Here is a 21,864-nt window from a genome sequence, read left to right as displayed (position 1 = left end):
AAAGTCTGTCTAAACAATTCCTTCCATATCCATTTCTTCCGGCAAGCCCAGTCAGGTACTGAGTTTCTGCACATGCTTTCAGTATCATTTTTAATAAAATAGCTCCCACAATGTTTGTCAGCTCCAACCAAAGGACCCAGGACTTTTGGACCTCAGAAACTTACAAGGTTGCCTCCAAGGCTGAATCTACTCATCTCAGCTTCAATTTCAGTCACCTCTACTCAGCAAAGAAATGTCAGCAGGGCAGAGTCAAGATGGCAGAGTAAAAGCAGTGACTTGCTTGAGATCTCCCCCAAACCTCTCCAAATACCTGTAAAAAATGGCTCTAAACAAATTCTAGAGCACCAAAACCTACAAAAAGACAGAATGAAAAAAATTTCCATCCCAAGACAACCTGGATGGCTGATTAGAAAGGTCTATTGCACCAGGCTAGGAGAAGAGTACAGTTCAGCTTGGGCTGCACCAGCAAATACCAGGCTAATTGAACCTGGAGCAGGCCTCAGGGGACTGAATCAAGGGCAACTGTGGCAGTTTCCAGAATTCTCAACCCACAAATGCCAAAAACAACTTAGAAGTTCAGTAGGAAAGGTCTGTGACCACAGTGAGAGAGGAGCTCAGTCCCAGCTCCAGTCCTAGTGCAGCCCCACCGCAGTGGCTTCATCCAGAGCTCTCAGCCCACAGACAGAGGGGGAAATTGAGTGGCTGATGAGAGGGGGATTGTAGGGATCTCTTTGCTGGTGCTGAGGCAGGGATCTCTTGCTTTGCCCATGCTTGGATCTGGGTCACAGTTCTGGGTGGTGGTCCTGAGGCTAGGAGGAGAATTGGCATAGTGGAGCATATAGTGGTGGTGTGAAGGGAATTTCTCTCACAGTTTCAAGGCAGAAAATAGTGCCTGTAGTCAATCACAGACCAGAGCCCAGGCCAGGAAATGAGTAAACACCTCGCCTGTGATCATATCACCTTGGAAGAACTAAAAACTTACATATCCTTAGACATATCTCTGAAAACAGCTGCACAAAACCCGCAAAGCTTAAGACAGTACATTCTCCACACTGGAAGCAGACCCCTACCTTAACAAAGAGTTTAAAACTCAAGTAATTGGCTGGGAACGTGAGCGAACTGTGCAAAAAAAGTCAGACCACAGAATTTTCTTTGGTAACAAAGAAGATCAAAACATACAATCAGAAAGAGACAACAAAGTCAAAGCTCCTACATCCAAAGCCTCCAAGAAAAATACAAATCAGTCCCAGGCCATGAAAGAGCTTAAAAAGGATTCTGAGAAGCAAGTAAGAGAAGTAGAGGAAAACTGGGAAGAGAAATGAGAGTGACGCAAGAAAATCATGAAAAACAAGTCAACAGCTTGCTAAAAGAGACCCCAAAAATACTGAAGAAAATAACACATTAAAAAAAGAACCTAATCCAAATGGCAAAAGAGGTCCAAAAAGCCAATGAGGAGAAGAATGCCTTCAAAAGCAGAACTGGTCAAATGAAAAAGGAAGTCCAAAAGCTCACTGAAGAAAATACTTCCTTGAAAATTAGAATGGAGCAAATGGAAGCTAGTGACTTTATGAGAAATCAAGACATTGTAAAACAAAACCAAAAGAATGAAAATATAGAAGACAATGTAAAATATTTCATTGGAAAAACAACTGACCTGGAAAATAGATCCAGGAGAGATAATTTAAAAATTATTCGACTATGTGAAAGCCACGATCAGAAAAAGAGCCTAGACATCATCTTTCAAGAAATTATCAAGGAAAACTGTCCTGACATTTTAGAACCAGAGGGTAAAATAGAAATGGAAAGAATCCACTAATCTCCTCCTGAAGGAGATCCCCAAAGGAAAACTTCTAGGAATATTATAGCCAAATTCCAGAGTTCCCAGGTCAAGGAGAAAATATTGCAAGCAACCAGAAAGAAACAATTCAACTATTGTAGAAACACAATCAGGATAACACAAGATTTAGCAGCTTCTACATTAAGGGACTGGAGGGCTTGGAATATAATATTCCTGAGGTCAAAGGAGATAGGATTACAGCCAAGAATCGCCTACCCAGCAAAACTGAGTATAATCCTTTAAAGGGAAAAAAATGGATATTCAGTGAAATAGAGGATTTTCAAGCATTCTTGATGAAAAGACCAGAGCTGAATGGAGAATTTGACTTTCAGATACAAGACTCAAGAGAACCATGAAGAGATAAACAGTAAAAGAAATCATAAGGGACTTATCAAGGTTGAACTGTTTACATTCCTACATGGAAAGATGATATTTGTAACTCATGAGATCTTTGTCAATATTAGGGTAGTTGGAGGGAAAAAAAATTATACGTATGGATAGATAGATAGATAGATAGATAGATAGATAGATAGATAGATAGATGGCACAGGGTGAGTTGAAGATGAAGGGGTGATATCTGGAGAATAAAATTAAGGGTAAGAGAGGATTATACTAGGAGAATGAGGTAAATTATCTCACATAAAACAGACAAGAAAAGGCTTTTACAGTGGAGGGGAAGTGGGGGAAGGTGAGAGAGAATGAGTGGATCTTATTCTCATTGGATTTGGCTTAAGGAGGGAATAACATACAACTCAATTGGGTATGGAAATCTATCTTACCCTGCAGGAAAATAGGGGGAAAGGGGATCAGAGGGGTGGAATGACAGAAGTGAGGACAGATTGGGGAAGGGGGTAATTAGAAGCAAACACTTCTGAGGAGGGACAGGGTCAAAATAGAAAAGAGAATAAACGAGGGGCAGGATAGGATGAAGGAAAATATAGCTAGTTTTTCACAACATGACTACTGTGGAAGTGTACATGAGTACACATGTATAATCTGTATTTAGTTGCTTGCCTTCTCAATGAGAGTAGGTGGGGAGGGAGGAAGAGAGAAAATTTGGAAACTAAAGTTTTAAAAACAAATGTTAAAAATTGTTTTCACTTGCAACTGGGAAATAAGATATACAGGCAATGGGGTATAGAAATCTATCCTGCCCTACAAGAAAATAGAAGGGGAAGGTAATAAGAGAATCAGGATGGAGGGGAGGGAGAGGGGGGACAGATAGAAGGGAGGGCAGATTAGGGGAAGGGGTATTCAGAATGCACACTGTCTTGGGGTGGGGGAGGGACGAGATGGGGAGAAAATTTGGAACTCGAAATCTTATGGAAGTGAATGTTGAAAACTAAAAATAAATACATTCATTTTTTAAAAAATGTCAGCAATGGGAGTCAAGGCCCAGGCTCAGTCTCACCTAAATTCATGTTTTAGTTATCATGTGCTTGAAATTCACTATTTCCACAAGGGTGAGGGAAGGGCATGAGCCAAACCCCTAAAACTATAGATAAAGGTTGAAGTTTCTTGCTACTCTTGGCAGACAAAAAGAGAAGAGAGAGAGGAAAGGCAGGTCACCACTCCCTTTTAAAGATACAATGAGTCAGCGGCTCTTCCTGCACAGCAGCTAGATAATAAGGTGATTACTTCATCATCTCAAGGCTCCTGAATCCTTCAGCACTGAGCCAACACAGCCCTCACAACCTCACTTCCACATATATTTCATGGGGTGCAACTCCTGATATAGAAATAAATGTATTACAAATAGGAGATAGTATGGTACAGTGCAGAGAGGACAAGTTATATAGTTTAAAAAACATGGGTTCATTCTCAGTGCTTATCTTTCACCCACAAACTCGGTAACCTTCAGTAGGTCATATCATTGCAACTCACATTTATTGATATACATGTAAGTATATATGTTAATCTATACATATATATAGCATTGTATAGTGTTATAGTTTATATATTGTTTTCCTCAGCTATACATTATTTTTCCTTAGGCCTCAATTTTTACATCTATAAAGTGAAGGAATTGAACTAAGTAATCTTAAGGGTACCTTCCAATTTTAACATCTTAGATTTCTACTAAAACTACTATTTCCCCCCTAACATTAGGCCCACCCTGTTGGAGAATGTTAGGAGCATGACTGCTTAATTATGATATGGTGGGTATCAACCCATTAACTAATGTAAGTGTTCTCTCTAAGCCTCCTGACACCCTGCCCCTACATCTTCCCAGTGTGATAGCCTCCTCTAGTGCTTAGGTTTTCAATTAATGTGTCCTGGTTCCATCATTAATAACGCCATCACCACTTTTATGTTAGGAGATGGCCTGCTTATTGATTCTTTAGCAGCAGCCAAAAAAATACCTAGGTTACCTTCTAGGTGTTTGGAATGTTGAAAGGATATATAATATACTTTTCTTTGCCTCAGCTTCTGACTTAATAAAGAAGATCAGATATTAAGAGGGAAGAGCTGAGGAGAAAACAAGAAGGAACAAGACTAGGGCCATGTGAACTGACAGTGCCTGGAACAGAATAAGCAGTTAATAAATACTAATTGAGGGGTAGCTAGGTGGCACAGTGGATAGATCACCAGTCAGGAGGACCTGAGTTCAAATCAGGCCTCAGACCAAACACTTGACATGTACTAGCTGTGTGACCTTGGGCAAGTCACTTAGCCTCAATTGCCTCACCAAAAACAAACAAACAAACAACAACAAAAACAAATAAATACTAATTGACTAATTAACTAACTAGAATATAAGTAGGTGGGGCTCAAAGGCATATCTTCTGCCACCTTCTTTTGACTTCCTTTTCTTCCTGTCCAACAAATCAGAGCTCTTCTTTCTTTCTTTTCTTCTCTTCTAGAGGATAAAGTAGTAGGAGGGATTATGACTTTTCACTTTCTCTGTGGACCTTAGCAGAAAGATAGCTGTTCTCTCTCTTTCTGTCTCTGTCACTTTTTTTCTCTCTCCCTCTATCTCTATCTCCCTCCTCCTCCTTCCACCCCAAACTTCTCCCTCCCTCCAAGCCTCACCATCCACCTAGGCCCAGGAAAGATGGTCTTTGCCATTCTCCTTTCAGAAATAATTGTGTGCTTCATATTTTTAGGAATACTGTTAATAATTCTAACTTCATAAGTATCTATTTTTCTATACGATTACGTCAACACCACAAATGTTAGAGAAGAAATACATTGCCTCTTCACATTCTGTCTCCAAAACCTCCCAGCTACCTGTTTACCAGAATTGGATGGGCTTATTTTCTCCACAAGTATCACAACCTTTAGTTGCTACCAGAACAAGAAAAAAGAAAAGAAAGTTGACCCTAGGTTCCTTCAATGGTATTCAAGAGCATTCATCACACTGAGCACACTGGGGAGTTTTCATGTGGTCTAAGTTAGGTTCATAAAATCCTTTTCACTTTTTTTTCAGCAGATTCCAAGCTTTATATTTTTATTATCCTTCTAGCTGTTTCACAGCCAACAGTATGTTTTCTTTGTAGCAATGCCTAACTTGGAATAATTTTGGAAACCACAAAGCTTATGAGACATGGCTTACTGGAGCACCAGCAAGTAAACCTTTCTCTTTATTAACAGGCTGGGTTACATTTTGTTTACATTTGCACCCTGGTGCACCCTGACATTTTAGCTTTTTCTCTAGCATTTCCAGAACATGGGGTAATTTCAATCCTTCCCCCCATTCTCTCCTCATGCTCCCACCGTCTCGGGTCATAGTTTCAAGGAACACAACGTAAACATAATTTATGTAACTACCTGAACTCATATTAGGACCATTGACTATTTAGTGTCAGGGACAATAAAGGTTTTCTTTCCTCCATGGAAAATGTGTTTTGACAAAATACAGTACATAATTGCCAATGCCTTCTGTAGGTCACAGTCCGCATTATGAACTTGTGTATCTACAGGTGGTAGTCAATATAGATAAATGTAAGGGAAATCTAAGCTTAGTGAGAAGTTGGTAAGACATATGAAAATAATGCACAAGAAATGTGGTATGGATAGAAAGATTTTCACCTCCTTAAGCTTTTCTGTCTCTCCTATACCCCTCTTCTGTGTGTATAAGTTGTTTATATTTGGATGACTAGCAATTAGGGACTAAGAGTAAACCATTCCATTTACTTGACAAAAAGTAATCCAAGCTACTAGTTTGAGAAGCAAAATAGCACATATTTCTATTAGAAATACTTTTATAAATCTGATGGGCATATGGAAAGCTTAGTTTCTTACCAGTACTATAAGCCTGAGATTATCCACCTTGGTTAGAGAAGAATGATGAAAAAAAAAATGACGGGAGCAAAGAAAAGCCAGAGGACATCACCAACCCACTGCCACCCACAAGGCATGTGAGCTGGACTAGCTAAAGCAATAGAAGACCCTGAGGTAGGGATAAGAGGGACCATATGTCAGGCAAGTCAAATCACCTTTACCACTATCTTGCTTTAGTCTCCAATGTTGACAGCCCAAGACCCTGAACTTGAGTCCTCTGAATTACCAGGACTACTTCTAGACCAGCCCCTAGAGCCATCATTATGGGAGGAAATCATTGTGGAGAAGGGCCCCCCTTCCTCAAGACCACCATCCACAAGTGCTGACCAACTGACACCAACAGAGAGATAATCACAGGAGCTCTGGGAGCGGCAGCACTTCAGACTACCTGTCCTGCAGCTTCTGGTCTCATTATCCCAGATATCATCTCTGCAAGTGACTACTATAGAGAAGGGGCCAGATATCTCCCCAAACTGCCAACCACCTGCCACCCACGGGGCAGGTAAGCTAGCCTAGCTGAAACAGCAAGGAACCCTGAGAGAGAGAGAGAGAGAGAGAGAGAGAGAGAGAGAGAGAGAGAGAGAAGAAACAGCATGTCCCAGGCAAGTCAAACTCTCCCCACCACCTTGACCAACATTTCCCCTCAGACTCTGACAGAGACAGCCCAGGACCCTGAACCCAAGAGCCTTGAGAATGGCAATTTTTCCAACAAAGTGTCATCCTGGAAGCAACATCTCCTGTGGACATGCAGCCTGGCAACTGCTCCTGCAGTTATTACAGCTGCAGCTACTGAAAACCTGAAAAGAAAAAAAAGTTCTTGCCACTAAAGATTTTTACACTGTCAAATGGTTCAGCGCAACAAACTGACATGATTTTGTCAATGTAATGGACAGAAGCATTAATATCCTCTTTGCTACTGGAACCTAAGGACCATGTGACCTTTCCATCTGACTTATAGCTGAAACCTTTCATGTGGGTTAGCTCCCCCAGTAGAATGTGAGCTCCTTGAGATCAGGGATTGTCTTACCTTTCTTTTTGAATCCTTAGCATTTAGTGTTTTCCGCACAGTAAGCACTTAATAAATGCTTTTTTATTCATTTATCCCAGGACAACAACAACAAGAAATCTCATGCATTTTCACCTTTCCTTTGGATAATGATATACAATTCAAGAGTCCACAGTATGCTGTGTTGACTTCCTGAAGAAAAAGAATCTGAGTTTCATCACATTCCAACATTTCATAAACTTTGGTGCTTGTAAAAGACTTTGATTGGTCATCCAGCCTATCCCCTTTCTTAAGGAGATAGAGGAGATTCCATCTTGTTTTTAAATGCCCCAAGAAAAGACAGCTCTCCAGTCTCCCACAGTTAATGAGAGTTGTTGACATTCTAATTTATCATTATCAAGAAATTCTTCCTTGAAAACAATATCAATTGTTCATTCTACAGATTAAGCTCATTTCCTTTTATTCTATCCTCTGGAATTCCACCCATTGAATTTCAATAAATTTCTGTAATTATGAAGGGAGTTATTGCCCTACCTCATCCTAGATACAAGACAATACTTTATCCGTGAATGTATAACATAACAGTTATTGAAATTGGAGGTGAGTGAATTTAGCGCAAAGGAAAAGGGCTGGATTTGGCGTCAGAGGATCTGGCAACTTATTTCCTGATGAGCCTTGGGCAAATTACTTACCCTCTCCACCTGCCCTCAGTTTGGTCATTTGCAAAATGAAGATGTTGCATAAGGAGACCTCAGATCTCTTCCAGCTCTAAATCAATGATCCTAAGGCAATTGCCTTTATTCCTTTCCAGGTCCAGCTGCTTACTCATTCATCCTCAGGACTTTTTCTAACATGCCATAGAAACCTCCTTACCCCGGAAGCTCATTCACACTCTCAACAAACGTCTCACATAGGAAGTAGCCTCTGACCCTGCAGCCTCTCCCTCAGATTGGTCCCTTCCAGAAACAATTTAAGGAGGAGGCCCAGGCTAACCAAGTCTTTGTTCCTCTCCAGGCTATGCCGATGACTCATTTCCACAGGACTTTCTCTACCATGCCCCCTAGCAGGGGTACTTTTTCATATCCTTTCCCTTTTCTGATCCCTTTTACCTGTTTTCTTCACTCTAGGACGAAATAAGCTCTTATGGGTCAGGAACTCTTTCTGCTTGTGTTTATACTTCCAGGGCTTAGCACAGTGCCCAGCACATAGTAAGGGCTTAATAAATGTATGTTGGCTTGACTTGACTTGCTTTCCTTCTAATCTGAATCACAGAAGTTTTAAAGGTAGGAGGGACCTCAGCGGCAATCTATCAGTCACATCTATGACGAAATAGAATCCCCACTAAAACATAACCTAGCAAATGATCATCTAGCACAGGAATGCGGAACCTGCGGCCTCAAAGCCACATGTGGTCCTCTAGGTCCGCAAGTGTGGCCCTTTGACTGAATCCAAACTTCACAGGACAAATCCTTGTTCTTGAAATCTTGTTCTGTGAAGTTTGGATTCAGTCAAAGCGCCACACTTGCGGACCTAGAGGGCCACATGGGGCGTCGAGGCCACAAGTTTCCAACCGCTGAAGCATCTCTCTGCTTGAAGACCTCCAATAAAAGGAAACCCACAGCCACCTAAGGCAGCCCTCTTCATTTTTAGATAGGTCCAATTGTTAAGAGTGATTTTTCAGTTCTTCCTTCGCTATCAGAAAACATGCATTCCCCAAACAATAAGAAAAAGAAAATCTCCTTCATTTTCTTTCTACATTCACCCCAGGAACTGACCTTCTACACAGTCTAGGTATCTAACTCATAGCCTATCCAATGTGTCTCCAGCACAAACACACCTCCATAGCACCTTAAGAGAACAGAGAAGTATTAGAAGAGGCTCTTAGGAACAGCCACCGTGTAACAAGAAGCTGTCTGGATGACTGTGGTTGGAGGGTAGGTGGCTGGCCTAGAAAGAATCTAGCTGTGCTATGCTCCCCCCTAGTTGATCTTCATCTTTGTTTAGGCAGAACCACTCTTTCCCAGTTTCTTCCTTCAGCCATCCTGTGGGGGTGACTTACCCTTGTCAAGAGACCTTCACTCACCTCTCACTTGAGGTAGATGGGACCAGTAACTTGCCAGGAGAGTGCAATGGAAGCAAAATTGCCAGGAGATAACTGCCTCTGAAAGAAGTATCTTCCTGCTTACTCATTTCTCCTAATGACACTTTTTACTGTTGTGGTTCACGGATTTGGTAAGGTCAATAGTCCAGATACATTGTGGTTTATTACCACGTTTTGGGAAGTTTATAAAGCATAACAATCAATAAGGTTTTCCTAAGGTTCCAGAGAGGCAAACCCAGAAGAACTCCTCCCCCTGAATATATTTCTGCATGTCTCTCTGTATAATACATTGGCTATCCCCTAGAATTTAAATGTAAGCTCCAAATGTTTGTTGATCGACCTTCTAACACAGTGCATTGTATAATAGGTGCTTAAGAAATGTGTGTGTATCTACTAGGTGTGTATCCCAAAAGAGATTTTTTTAAAAAAGGAAAAGAACCTACATGTACAAAAATATTTATAGCATCTCTTTTCTGGTGGCAAAGAATTGGAAATTGAGGGGATGCCCATCAATTGGGGAATGACTGAACAAGTTTTGGTATATAATTGTGATGGAATACTATTGTGCTATAAGAAATAGCTAGACGCTCTCAGAAAAACCTGGAAAGACTTACATGAACTGATGCAAAGTGAAATTAGTAGAACGAGGAGAAAATTGTACACAGTAACAGCAATATTGTAAGATGATCAGTGGTGAATGACTTAGCTATTCTCAGCAATACAATGTTCCAAGACAACTCTGAAGGACTTATGAAAAATGCTGTCCATCTCCAGAGAAAGAACTGATGGAGTCTGAATACAGATTGAAGCAAACTTTTTTTTACTTTATTTTCTTGGGATTTTCTATTTTGATATATGTTTTCTTTTACAATGTGATTAATATGGAAATGTGTTTTGCATGATTACACATGTAAAAACCTCTATCAAATTGCTTTCCTTAGCAATGAGAGGGGTGAGAAGGGAGGGAGACAATTTGGAATTCAACTTTAAAAAGGAATGTTGAGAGGGGCAGCTAGGTGGCACAGTGGATAAGGTACCAGCCTGGAGTCAGGAGGACCTGAGTTCAAATCTGGCCTCCGACACATAATACTTACTAGCTGTGTGACTCTGAGCAAGTCACTTTAACCCCAATTGCTCCATGCAAACAAATTTTTAAAAAACATTTTTTTAAATATGTGTTGAGGGGCAGGTAGGTAGCCCAGTAGATAGAGTACCAGATCTGAAGTCAGGAGGACCTGAGTTCAAATCTGGCCTCAGACCAAACACTTGACACTTACTAGCTGTGTGACCCTGGGCAAGTTACTTAGTCCCAGTTGCCTAAAAATAAAAAATTTTTAAAAGTACATTGAGATTTTTTTCGGGGGGTGAGGCAGTTGGGGTTAAGTGACTTGCCCAGAGTCACACAGCTAGTAAGTATTATGTGTCGGAGGCCAGATTTGAACTCAGGTCCTCCTGACCCCAAAGCCAGTACGCTATCCACTGCGCCACCTAGCTGCCCCAAGAATTGTTTTTATTTGTAATTGGAGAAAAATAAAATACTAAATTAAAAAAATTTTAATTAAAAAAGGGTGCATGCGTGTGTGCCTGCGTGTGTGTGTGTGTGTGTGTGTGTGTGTGTGTGTGTGTGTGTGTGCACAGATGGAATGGAGGAAAAAACTATCCTAGTCCAGTGTATGGTGATTCTATAAACTTTATTTTTTTTCTTTTTTTTCCCTATAAACTTCAGAACTTGTTCAATGCAATTACAGAGCATATTCTTGTGAATGTTTATCAATTATCATTCTATTTCAAGATGGTGGGTGGACTGACTCATATGAATTAGGAACTTAGGATAGATTAGATCCAAAGAAAGGCAGATTCAAACTACACCATGCCTAAGGGGAATATATTAGAATCCTACAGAATGACTTCCAGGAGCTGTGAGTTACCTGCCCACTCCCCTTACTCCATGTATTCTAGGCTTAAGCCCACTTTTCCCTGAATTCTTTGTGTACTGGTAGAAGAATGAGTCATGGACTTTAGAAGGGATGTTTTGTACCAGCTGTTCTAGCTATTTTTAGGTAAGTGCTTTTTTTTTCCCCAAAAATTAATTAAATTTGGCTAGCTAATTAATATCAGCTGATAACCAAAGGGAATTTGTGAACTATATAACACTAGAAAGCTACCCACCTTGCCCTCAGCTTCTCAGGATTATCCCTAAAAACCTGAAGGACAGACATGATAGCTCTACTCTGCAGATCCAGCCCACCAGGGAGAATGGGAGGGGGGAGAGGGGAGAGTGCGATACAAAGCAGTGGTACAAAGGAAGAAACAGGTAAATGAGAAATAGGATATGAGGAACTGAGCTAAATTTCACTCACCTTTTGTAGGAAAATATGTGACTGCATTATGTATTTACAGATGAAATGCTGTCAACCACTGATACTTCGTCAATGTGGTATTTATAGAAGTTGAACATTATAGATGACCAAGGGACACCCAGGTCATAGATCAGTTAGAACATATTTGAAAAAAGGAATTTCATAGAATCTTTCATATGACCAATGGCTATTTCTCAACTTTTTTTCCCTCAACCATTTTTTTAAAATGATGCCACTATGAGCCCAACCCCTCTGTGTATGTTTTCCTACCCACAAAATTAATGTAATTACTATTTTTCAGAGATAATGTTCTGTTTGCTAAATTACTGTTTCCAAAAGGCTTTGATGTGTTTAGGCTAAAGGTCTAATAGAAAAGAAAATAGTACTGCAATGAGTGTTTGTCTAAGGATCCAAGTGTCATGTTACTCTTAGGCTACAGGATATAAGAATCCCTGGGCAACATCTGCTGTTTGGAAGAATTCACATGAATTTTGTAGCCTAAGAATAATGTGGGATTTGTAAGGACCAACAGAAGCAAAACATTCAGGAAAGTTCCAACAAGACCAATCCCAGACCAAATCCTTGGGGTTCAACCAGACCCATATTAACTTTCAGAACATAGCAACTTTAGTGACTATTTGGCTGACTCCATCTACCTCTGTCACCGTGCTGTAATTCATATAAGCCTGGAAATTTTAAGTTGTAAAAAACTTTACGTTGGTAACTAGAAATAGTTTCTTTGTGTAGTTTTCATTCATCAGTTCTGAACATTTCTGAAGTCTTTATTTTTCCAACAAAAGAATGTTTGTGAGACACATTATTTTGAACTTTATTCTTGTAAATGCTATAGAAAGGAATTTAACAGAGAAAATTACCTATTTCATGTGCCCATCTATCCTTTTGTCTTCATGCTTTATAAAGCTAATTTTAGGCCATCTGCTTCTGGACCAAGTGACCCAACTCATTAGGAGCAGAGGTAACCATGATTTGTCTTGGTAACTTCCTAACAGAAGACAAAATGCAAAAGAGAATAACTAAGTAAAGGAAAACACCAAATAAACCAAAGAACCTATTGGCTTAGACCAAATAAGTCTTTTACTTTGCTAGAAAAATACAAATTCTATTCACGGAATGTTTGCTTTATGAAAATGGAGAAATCCCTTAAGAAGTTATCTATCAACATGGCCCTTTCTTTCTTTTTTTCCTGTTTTTTAAAGAGAAATTTAGAATTCTTTGGATACAACCAACACATCCCAATTTCCCACATGTGAAATTTAGTATTGCTACCCTGTACTGACAAATATGTAATTTTAATATAAAAAACTGGTCAAATAAGTCCTATTATATTACTACATACCTTGGTCATGAATCTATAAATGTATTTACTTTTTCCATGCATTTTAATTGCCTTCAGTTGAAGGTAGGAGAAACTGTGATGTCGATTAAGAAACATTTATTTAGCACTTAATACATTTAAGATACTTTGAAGGTATGAGACAGAATCTCAGAGGCCATCTAGTTCAACGTGCATATGAAGAAAGAATCTGGAGTTCCAGTCAAGATGACAAATGAATAATTACACTTAAACCCAGCTATCGGAAGAAGCAGCCTAGCAAAGATTTAGAAGGCAGTAGATGTGGGAGAAGGGTAGAGGAAGAAGATGAGCATCAGATACTCAATAAAGCTAAAAAGAAATACTCGTAAACTCTTATGTCTGGTCTAAGACAATGCAAAAGATGTTCAGAAGCCTCTGGGTCAGGAGCATTCAGAAGGACCTGAAGCCATCCAGATCTCCAATAAAAAGGGCTTGACATCAGTAGGACTTCAACTATGTCCTCTCAGATCCCAGAAGCAGACAAACCCAGCTGCCAGCAGGTCACTGCACAAAGACACAGGGCAGAGGTACAGGTAACAGTTGCACATCTGGAATCATCCAAGAAGTATGGAGCCAACAGGATCTCTAACGTCTGTCAGAGCTGCATCAAGAGACAAAGGCACTTCCCACTAGATGACTTTCCAAGGAGACTGACACATAGCAGAAAGCACCAAGACAGACCATGTTTAGGGAGCTCTCTAGGAGACCTGAATCTCTGATCCCAAGAGACACAATCCCTGATCAAGTCCACCACATGGGAAAGAGCTGACTCCTGCTTGATAGTTGCACAAGTGGAACAAGATCAAGGCAAGGCCAAGGCTAGTACTAGTGTAAGGCCATAAGGACATAGAGGCAGAAACCAGAAAATTACACAGAGAGTAGAGACAAGCCCCAGCTCCAGCCATAGTTCCCTGTCCCAGGCCAAGGCTTCAGGAGAAGAGAAGGAACAGAAGGAAACCAGAAACTGGCCACCTCATCCAGAATTACAGACGCCAAGTCATAGCAGCCAGGGGAAAAGATAGAAAAAAAGCACAAGAGGATATGAAGGAATGAAAAACACAATTAACAATTATAACTCTAAACTTATTCACTAAACATATGATAGTAAAATGGATTACAAAACAAAATATAATGCATTGATTACAGAAAACACACTTGAAGTATAAAGATTCACAGACTTAAAATAAGGTGCTGTAGCAAAATTTATTATGCTGGTGGTAAATTCAAAAAAGCAGGAATGCTAATCATGATCCCAGGAAAAAAAAAAAGCAATAGTGAAGTTAGACATCATTGAAAGAAATAAGCAGTTTCTCTTATTATGCTTAAAGTGATCATGGTGTCATGAAGTAATAATAATCAACAGATATACATTGACTAGCATAGAGGACTAAACAAAAAACTGATGGACAAAAAAAGTAGACATCAAAACTTTAGTAGTTGGAAACATCAACATGCCACTTTCAGAACTAGACAATTTATTTTTTAAAAAAAGGAAGTTAAGGACTTGAACAGAATTTTAGAAAAATTAAGTATGATATCTCTCTGACAATTACTGAATGGGAATCAAAAGGTATGTACATATTTCTCAACTACACTTCATACCTTTGCAAAAAAATAAAACAACCTGATCATAGGTTGGGCATAAAAAACCCATAAATGAATAAAGAAAAGCCAAAATATTAAACATGTCTTTTGCTGGCCAAAATGCAATACAATTGTAATCAACAAAGAGAATTAGAAGAAAGGATTCAAAGTTTAAAGAATCAGGGAGATAAAGAAATAAATGGTAGAAGCAAGAACAATTTTATCCAAAAAAAATGGCAATGAGTTTTGTCAATACCAAAATTTTTTTTCTTTTGCTTTTAAGCAATTGGGGTTAAGTGACTTGCCCAAGGTCACACAGCTAGTAAGTGTCAAGTGCTTGGTATGAGGACAGATTTGAACTCAGGTCCTCCTGACTTCAGGGCCGGTGCACTGCACCACCTACTTGTCCCCAATACCAAAACTTTTGTAATGCAGCTAACAAAATAAAGATAAATTCTATAGGCCTAAATACTTTCATCAACAAAAAGAGAAAGAATTGACTGATAAATTAGGCAACAACTCCAACTAAACACAAAAGACAGAAATTTAGAAAATCAAAGAAAAAAGTTTTGAAAACAAAAAAAGTTAATTTGATAATACCAGGAGTTATTTTTTTTTAAATAATAAGGTAGGCAAACTATTAGATAGTTTGATGGAAAAGGAGGAAAAATCAAATTAATACAACAAAAAATTTAAAAAGAGAATTCACAACAGATGAAGAATAAAGGAAATAAAAACAATTTTGTTTATGTGCTAACAAAACTAATGACTTAAATGGATGAATGTTTACTAAAAATACTCAGATTAACAGAAGAAAAATAGACAATTTAAATAAGCAATTATCAGAAAAAAGTAATTGATGAGGACATAAATAAACTCAAAATGAAAAAATCTCAGGCTCAGATGGATTTTAAAATGAAGTCTATTAAGCATTCAAAGAACAATTAATTCCAGTGTTGAATAAGTTGTTTGCAAAAATAGAGGAAGAATGAAAACTTCTTCTATGAGAGAAATACAGTTTTGATACCCAAACCAGGGAGAAATTAGACAGGAAAAGAAAATATATTTAACATTAATACAAAAATATTGGATAAAATATTAGGGCAACAGCCTTTCTGAAAAGGCTAGGGTGATTTTCTCCAAGGATACCTATATCTAAATATCTGGTGAGTTGTATTTCTTCCAAGTGAGAGAAGAGAAGACTCTTTTTTTTAGTTTGCCTACTTTATCAGGACTAAGGGACAGAATCTCCCCTCCGTGGAACTTTGAAAAATCTCCCTGAAAGGAAGAAGAAGAGAATGAGGGAGAGAGTGCTATAACAGTCGTAGCAGTGGTGGCAGATGGATGGCTTCCTAAAAGACGTAGATACCTTGGAGCGGTGTCTGGACCGCTGCTTAGTTTATTAAGAGGAATCTAGTACAGAATGACAGAATTTTAACTTCCTGGAGAAACGGCTGAAATAATGGTGAATCTACTCCCTTCTACATATCATCCCCACCTTTTAACTGCCTGTGACAACAGGTTAATTATTAAGGGTTGCTTTGATACTTAAACATTTATTTTTCCTACTAGGCATTTAAGTTTTGTTTGGTTTGGTTTTTGTACAATGGTTTGTTAAATTGAGATAGTTTTAATGGCAAGCTGAGTTGGTGTTTTTCTACACAGTGGCTGCCAAATTGTAAAGAAAAACAACTTTTAAAGTTCATAGTTTCAAATCTTTGCTTTCACAGCCAAACCTTTCTTCTTTTTTTTTTAAAAGAACACTGCATTTTCCTTCATAACCTCAAGAACAGAATCATTCCTTGAGCCTCTTTATTTCCTAGGAGGAAGAACAGTCTGCACTTTGAATATATTTAGCCCTCACTTTTCATGTAGAAATACAAACATTGCACACTTAGTGTAGGAACGTCAAGAAGACCCTTAGCCCTTCTTTCTCTTACCAGCATCTCTCCTAGAGAATTGCTGTGGCAAACTGCTCACATACATTCTCAACTGTAAGATTGTTGCTCTGCTCAGCTGTCTAGCACTTTGTTAAATATGCTCTACCCCTTTTTCCTCTCTTCCTGAACTCTGACCTTGTCCTACCAATGTCAATTATTTACCCCATCTAACGTCTTCTCCTTCAGGTCTTCTACTTCTCCTCCTTTTCAAGTCCTTTTCCTTGGGCTTTCTCCCTTTTCTTCTCTTCCTAAGGTTGCAGGATCAAAGATTTGAAGTTGGAAGGATCTTAGAGGCAATTGAGTCCAACCCCTTTATTTTTCAGAAGAGGAAACTGAAGTACATAGAAGTGAAATGACTTGCCCAGGATCACACAATACAGTTAGGAATTGAACCCATGTCTCCCTGACTCCAAATCCAGAATGGTATACTATATTGTCTCTCAAGCAGGAGTATGCCACAGCCAGCTCAAAATGATTTTATAGAACCAGTGGTTAAATTTTCAGTGTGAGCATCTGTAGCTTAGAAATTAACAAGTGCTACAAATCAGGGCTTTTGTTGATTGTCTAGACTTAAGAAAGTGATAGAGAAAAGAAACGTCAATAATTCATATTAAACTTAAAGTGTATTGTGACCCATATTTTTCAGAGATCCAATTGTTAAATGTTTACCAGCGTAACCCTGCTTTCAAGTCTCTTTCCTGCTTCTGGAATACTTCTCACTTTTCAAGTTTGGTCCTTCTCTTTTAGCATCTCAACTAATCTCAAATTTTCCCTCCCCAGATTCGGAATCTGGCTTTTTTTTTTCACAATTCTGAAACATCTGAAACACCTTTACAATTCCTTCTCCTCCTTTAGCCCAAGTCCTTCTCCCACAAAAGCTAGAAACAGAAAAGAAGAAGCAGTATAGAATAGTTGAGCTAAAAGGAGCCTTATGGGCCATTTAGCTGAAACCCTTATTTTGGAACTGAGAAAACTGAGGCCTAGAGAAGAGTTAGAATTCACATGTCCTTGTTCTTAGTGCATTTCTCTTTCTAGAATACAGTAGCCTGCAATCATTTTCACAGCTCCCTCCCCGAGTATGTCTTTAATTCTCATATCTATAACCATTTTTATTTCACCTATAGGTATATTCTCTCAGGATAGGGAAGCAATACATTTGGAGGAAGGAGGAAAGAAAGAAGCCCACATGTCAAAAGCTTAATTGTTCTCTATTAAGTCAGATTTACTGCTTGCTGGTCCTGGCCTATACTTGTACCCTTGCAGTTCCAGTAACTGAATTTAATTCTTCTCATTTCCCTTCATGCAAGACTCTGCTTTTGTCTTTGTTAAAGTAGGATCATTTCAAAGGCTAGGAAAGATTCACTAGCCACATATATATGATACAAATATGAAGTATCCAGGCAGAAGGGAGACAATGACCTTTCCTGATGAACTTAATGTTTGTTCCTGCACTTCTTTCCTAACCTGTTCATTTGCAGGGAAAACTAAAAGAGTTTGGTGGTTGACAAATTGGAGGTCCTCAAACCCAAACCTTGTTTGCTGTAAAGATAGCCTTGAAAACTCCTGCAGACTGTGATGAGCTCAGCAAATGGAAACTAATCTAGGAGCCACAAGGAATTTCAGCCCCTAAATCAGAATGTGGAATCTAATAGAAACCCTAAACCTGTAAGCAGAAACTATAGGTTGAAAATAGAATTGCTCATGAAGGTATTAATTAAATATGATTGTGTTCCAAAGAGCTTGGTATCTAGGATGAACAATCTTCTTTTAGATAGGAAACATCCAATTCCAGTACAGGTTCAGAGAAACAGAAAAAAAAAATCTCCTTATTGAAGAAAAATCATTGAGAGGTTGTTTTTTTTTTTTCTTAGTGCAGTGACTCGGTATGCTAGGCCTTTCCTTTTTAAATTTTTTTTCAATTAACAAAAATATATTTTCTCCTCTTCTCATCTTTTCCCCATTGGAGGAAAAAGAAAAACAAAGCCTTGTAATAAATGTGCATAATCAAACAAAACAAATTCCCACATTGGCCACATGCAAAAAAATTGTCTTACTCTTCATCCTGAATCCATCTTTTCTCCACCAGAAGGGGAGTACCATATTTCACTGCATAATTATTGCCACCATATAATCATCACACCCTGTTCTTTTTTTTTCAGTCCAAAATTTGGTTTGTAACCTTTCATCACATAATCATCACATGGTGTCACTAATAACAACAAACGAACAACAGAAGTTATACATAAAACATACAAAAGGGCTGGCAGATTGTCACAAAATTGTCAAGTTACTGACACCTTTGGTTTCATCAGGGAACAACTTTAGGAGAAATGAACTTCTAGGAAGGGAACATGAACATGTCAGGCTGGGCTTGAAAAAGCAAATGATTGAGCCTGTTTTAGGACTGGTCTCTAATAAGAAAACATAGACGTTTACCTCATAATTTACCTCTGAAAAGTCAGAAAAGATGGAGTCAGACAAAATTAAAGTTGTTTTCTTAATGATGACATAAAGTTCAGTAAAACTTTATATCACTGGATTTATTTAGCATTTCTTTTTTGTCCATAGCCCTTTTAGCCAGATATAAATATGAAATGTAGATTAGAGAGAAAACAAGATATCCAGACTCCTTGGTACCGTTCAGTAGTGCTGATGCCAACCATAACAAACACAGTATAAGACCCTAAATGCTAATCACTTTTTTTCCAAGCAGCTATGAGGTTAGAAAAAAAAACTAGAAAGTGGACATATATACTTTCTTGATAAAATATTTCTTCTAAATATATGCAATGTAGATATCAAAAGAAAATATTTCTAAGTGTTTAGTCTATATCTGACATTTATAGCTTTCTAAAACATTTCTAATATTTTAAAATAATTACAAACCACATGGACAATGAACTAGTTGATATGTATAACTAGTCAGACAGCAAGAATATGTATTTCTTTTTTTTTTTTAATCTTCCCCGTCCCAACATACCATTTCCATATTTGGTCAGGGAAGACCAAGGAGAAAAAACAAAATCACCTTAACAAATAAGGAGCTATAATCAAGACACAGCTCTCCCCTTCCTATCATAGACATTCGTTATGGAGAAAATATGCCTTCTGTCCTTTCAATATACCCCATTATCAAAGAGCAATAGAGGCTCAAAAGCCACTTACCGTAAGCTTACATAGGCACTCTTCTTTGAAACAGAAACCCAGAGACAAGCTCAGTGGTGTTCAAAATTCATATAAATTGTACTACTTTAACCAACAGATTATGCTGCTAACCATTAACCAAATGTTATTCAACAAGAATGATCAGATCCTAGGCAAATCCCATGCTTGCCCTAAAGGTCACGGACTTCACCCCTCTGAGCAGACATAGAAGATATAGTGAGGAAGTGTCCAGAGAGTCAGGAATCTTCTATATATATTTAGTTTTGGCTCTGTCCAAGTGGCCATACTAACTCATCATAGTCTAGGCTGTGTTTTGTTGTTGTTCAGTTGTTTTTCAGTCATGTCTGACTCCCCATAATCCCATTTGGGGGTGTTTTGGCAAAGATACTGGAGTGGTTTGCCGTTTCCTTCTCCAGCTTATTTTTATACATGAGGAACTAAGGCAAACAGGGTTAAGTGACTTGCCCAGGGTCACACAGCTAATAAGTGTCTGAGGCCAGATTTGAACTCAGAAAGAGACTTCCTGAATTCACACCCTGTACTCTATCCACTGTGCCACTAAGCTTCCCGTAGGCTATGTGAATTACACCAAATGGTTTTAGGTCTTGAATCCCTTCTTCCTAGGAAACACTGTTAGCCATAGTCCTGTGACCCTAATGAAATCAAGTCATTCCTCACAAGAACAAAGAAAACATTCCTAGCTATATACTATGTTTTATTCTTTGCAGAGTATCAATAAAAGCATCTCGCTCTCTTAGCACTACAAAGGATGCTTTGCCTGAGAAATTAAGCTAAAGAACTCTCTCTGCAGAGTGCATAGAAACAAAAATTTAAAAAAAAAACCAGGTGCAGGGAAGCAAAGGGAATACAGGCAAGGTAGAAAGCTGTTGCATCCCAGAAGCCTTGCCACACAGAGCCTAAGGAAAACCAGGAATCATGAAGAATGAAAATTCTGGAATCCAGAACTAGGGTTGTATGATTGAATAAAACAAATTAATTCTGGGGAGAACTGAGAAGATGAGACTGTTGATTCTTCATTTCTTTTCACTATCTTTCCCTTTTTCTCCTAGAAAATAGTATACTAGTATGCCCATCTTTCTATTACTTCTCTCTGTCTCTCAGTCTCTGTCTCTGTCTCTCTCTCTCTGTCTCTCTCTCTCTGTCTCACTCTCTCTCTCTCTCTCTCTCTTTCTCTCTCTCTCTCTCTCTCCCTCTCTCCTTATCTGCCTTTGAATTTTCCCTCTGTGATAAACTTTGAGAAGTTGGTGGCACAGTGGATAGAGTGCTAGGCCTGAAATCTGGAAGACCTGAGTTTAATCCAGCCTCCAACACTTACTAGCCGTGTAACCCTAGACAAGTCACTTAACCTCTGTTTGCCTTAGTTTCTTCAGCCATAAAATGGGGAAAACAATAGCATCTATCTTTCAGGGTTGTGGTGAGGATCAAATAAGATACTATTTATAAAAATGACAGCACAATGCCTGACACATAGTTGATGCTATATTCCTTTCCCTTCTTTTCTCTTGCTCCATGGTTAAGCATTACATTTCCAATGTACATCATTGAATGAGCACAATAGGGGGAAAAAAAGTAATGGACCCAAGAGTAGAGAGAGCATACTTACTACAGAGAGATTATTTTTTGATATAAAAAAAATCTCACATGTATAACCTATATCAAATTGCCTACTATTTTCAGAAGAGGAGAGAGGAAGGAAGAAGGGGAAAAAATTTGGAACTCAAGATCTTGTAAAAATGAATACTAAAAATTGTTTTGACATGCAATGGAGGGAAAAAATAAAATACTATTAAATTCTCTAAAACCAAAAGCATGCCTTATATGAAATGATCATTCATTAGAATATTTCCCCATAATTATAGGGGTGAAGGAAGAATGTCCATTCTCCTCACTATTATTTGATATAGTTCTAGAAACACTAACAAGATCAATAAGACCAAAGAAAAGATGCAAAAAACAGGTAAGGAACAGACAAAACTATGCCTATTTGCTAATGGCATGATGGTCTACTTAGAACATTCTTAGGAAATTGACAGATATGTTAATTGAGAAAATAGCTGCAGTAAAGTTGCAGATTTTTTCAAAACAAATCCAAATCAATAGCAGTTTCACATAATGATAACAAAATCCGGGTGGCAATAAGGCAGAAAGGGAGATCCCATTCAAAATGCATACAGTATTTGGGAGTCAACCT

At 38.5% G+C, this 21,864-nt stretch overlaps 1 long non-coding RNA gene across 1 annotated transcript in view; it reads right to left on the bottom strand.

Moving 5' to 3' along the window:
* The window catches only part of LOC110223862 (uncharacterized), a 157,494-nt gene extending 137,757 nt beyond the window's left edge, over positions 1-19,737 (bottom strand). Inside the window, exons 1-2 of the long non-coding RNA XR_013485672.1 lie at positions 19,653-19,737; positions 12,464-12,591 (exon numbers count right to left, since the gene is read on the bottom strand). This is a non-coding gene — a long non-coding RNA (uncharacterized LOC110223862). The remainder of the gene's footprint in view (positions 1-12,463; positions 12,592-19,652) is intronic.
* Between the last annotated feature and the right edge of the window lie 2,127 nt (positions 19,738-21,864).

This window comes from Phascolarctos cinereus, unplaced genomic scaffold (assembly GCF_003287225.1).
Source record: "Phascolarctos cinereus isolate Bilbo 61053 unplaced genomic scaffold, phaCin_HiC Scaffold_4;HRSCAF=312, whole genome shotgun sequence".
In the NCBI taxonomy this organism is placed as follows: Eukaryota; Metazoa; Chordata; class Mammalia; order Diprotodontia; family Phascolarctidae; genus Phascolarctos; species Phascolarctos cinereus.
Note: the sequence above shows the minus strand (reverse complement) of the source record. Positions and strands in the feature narration are given on the sequence as shown.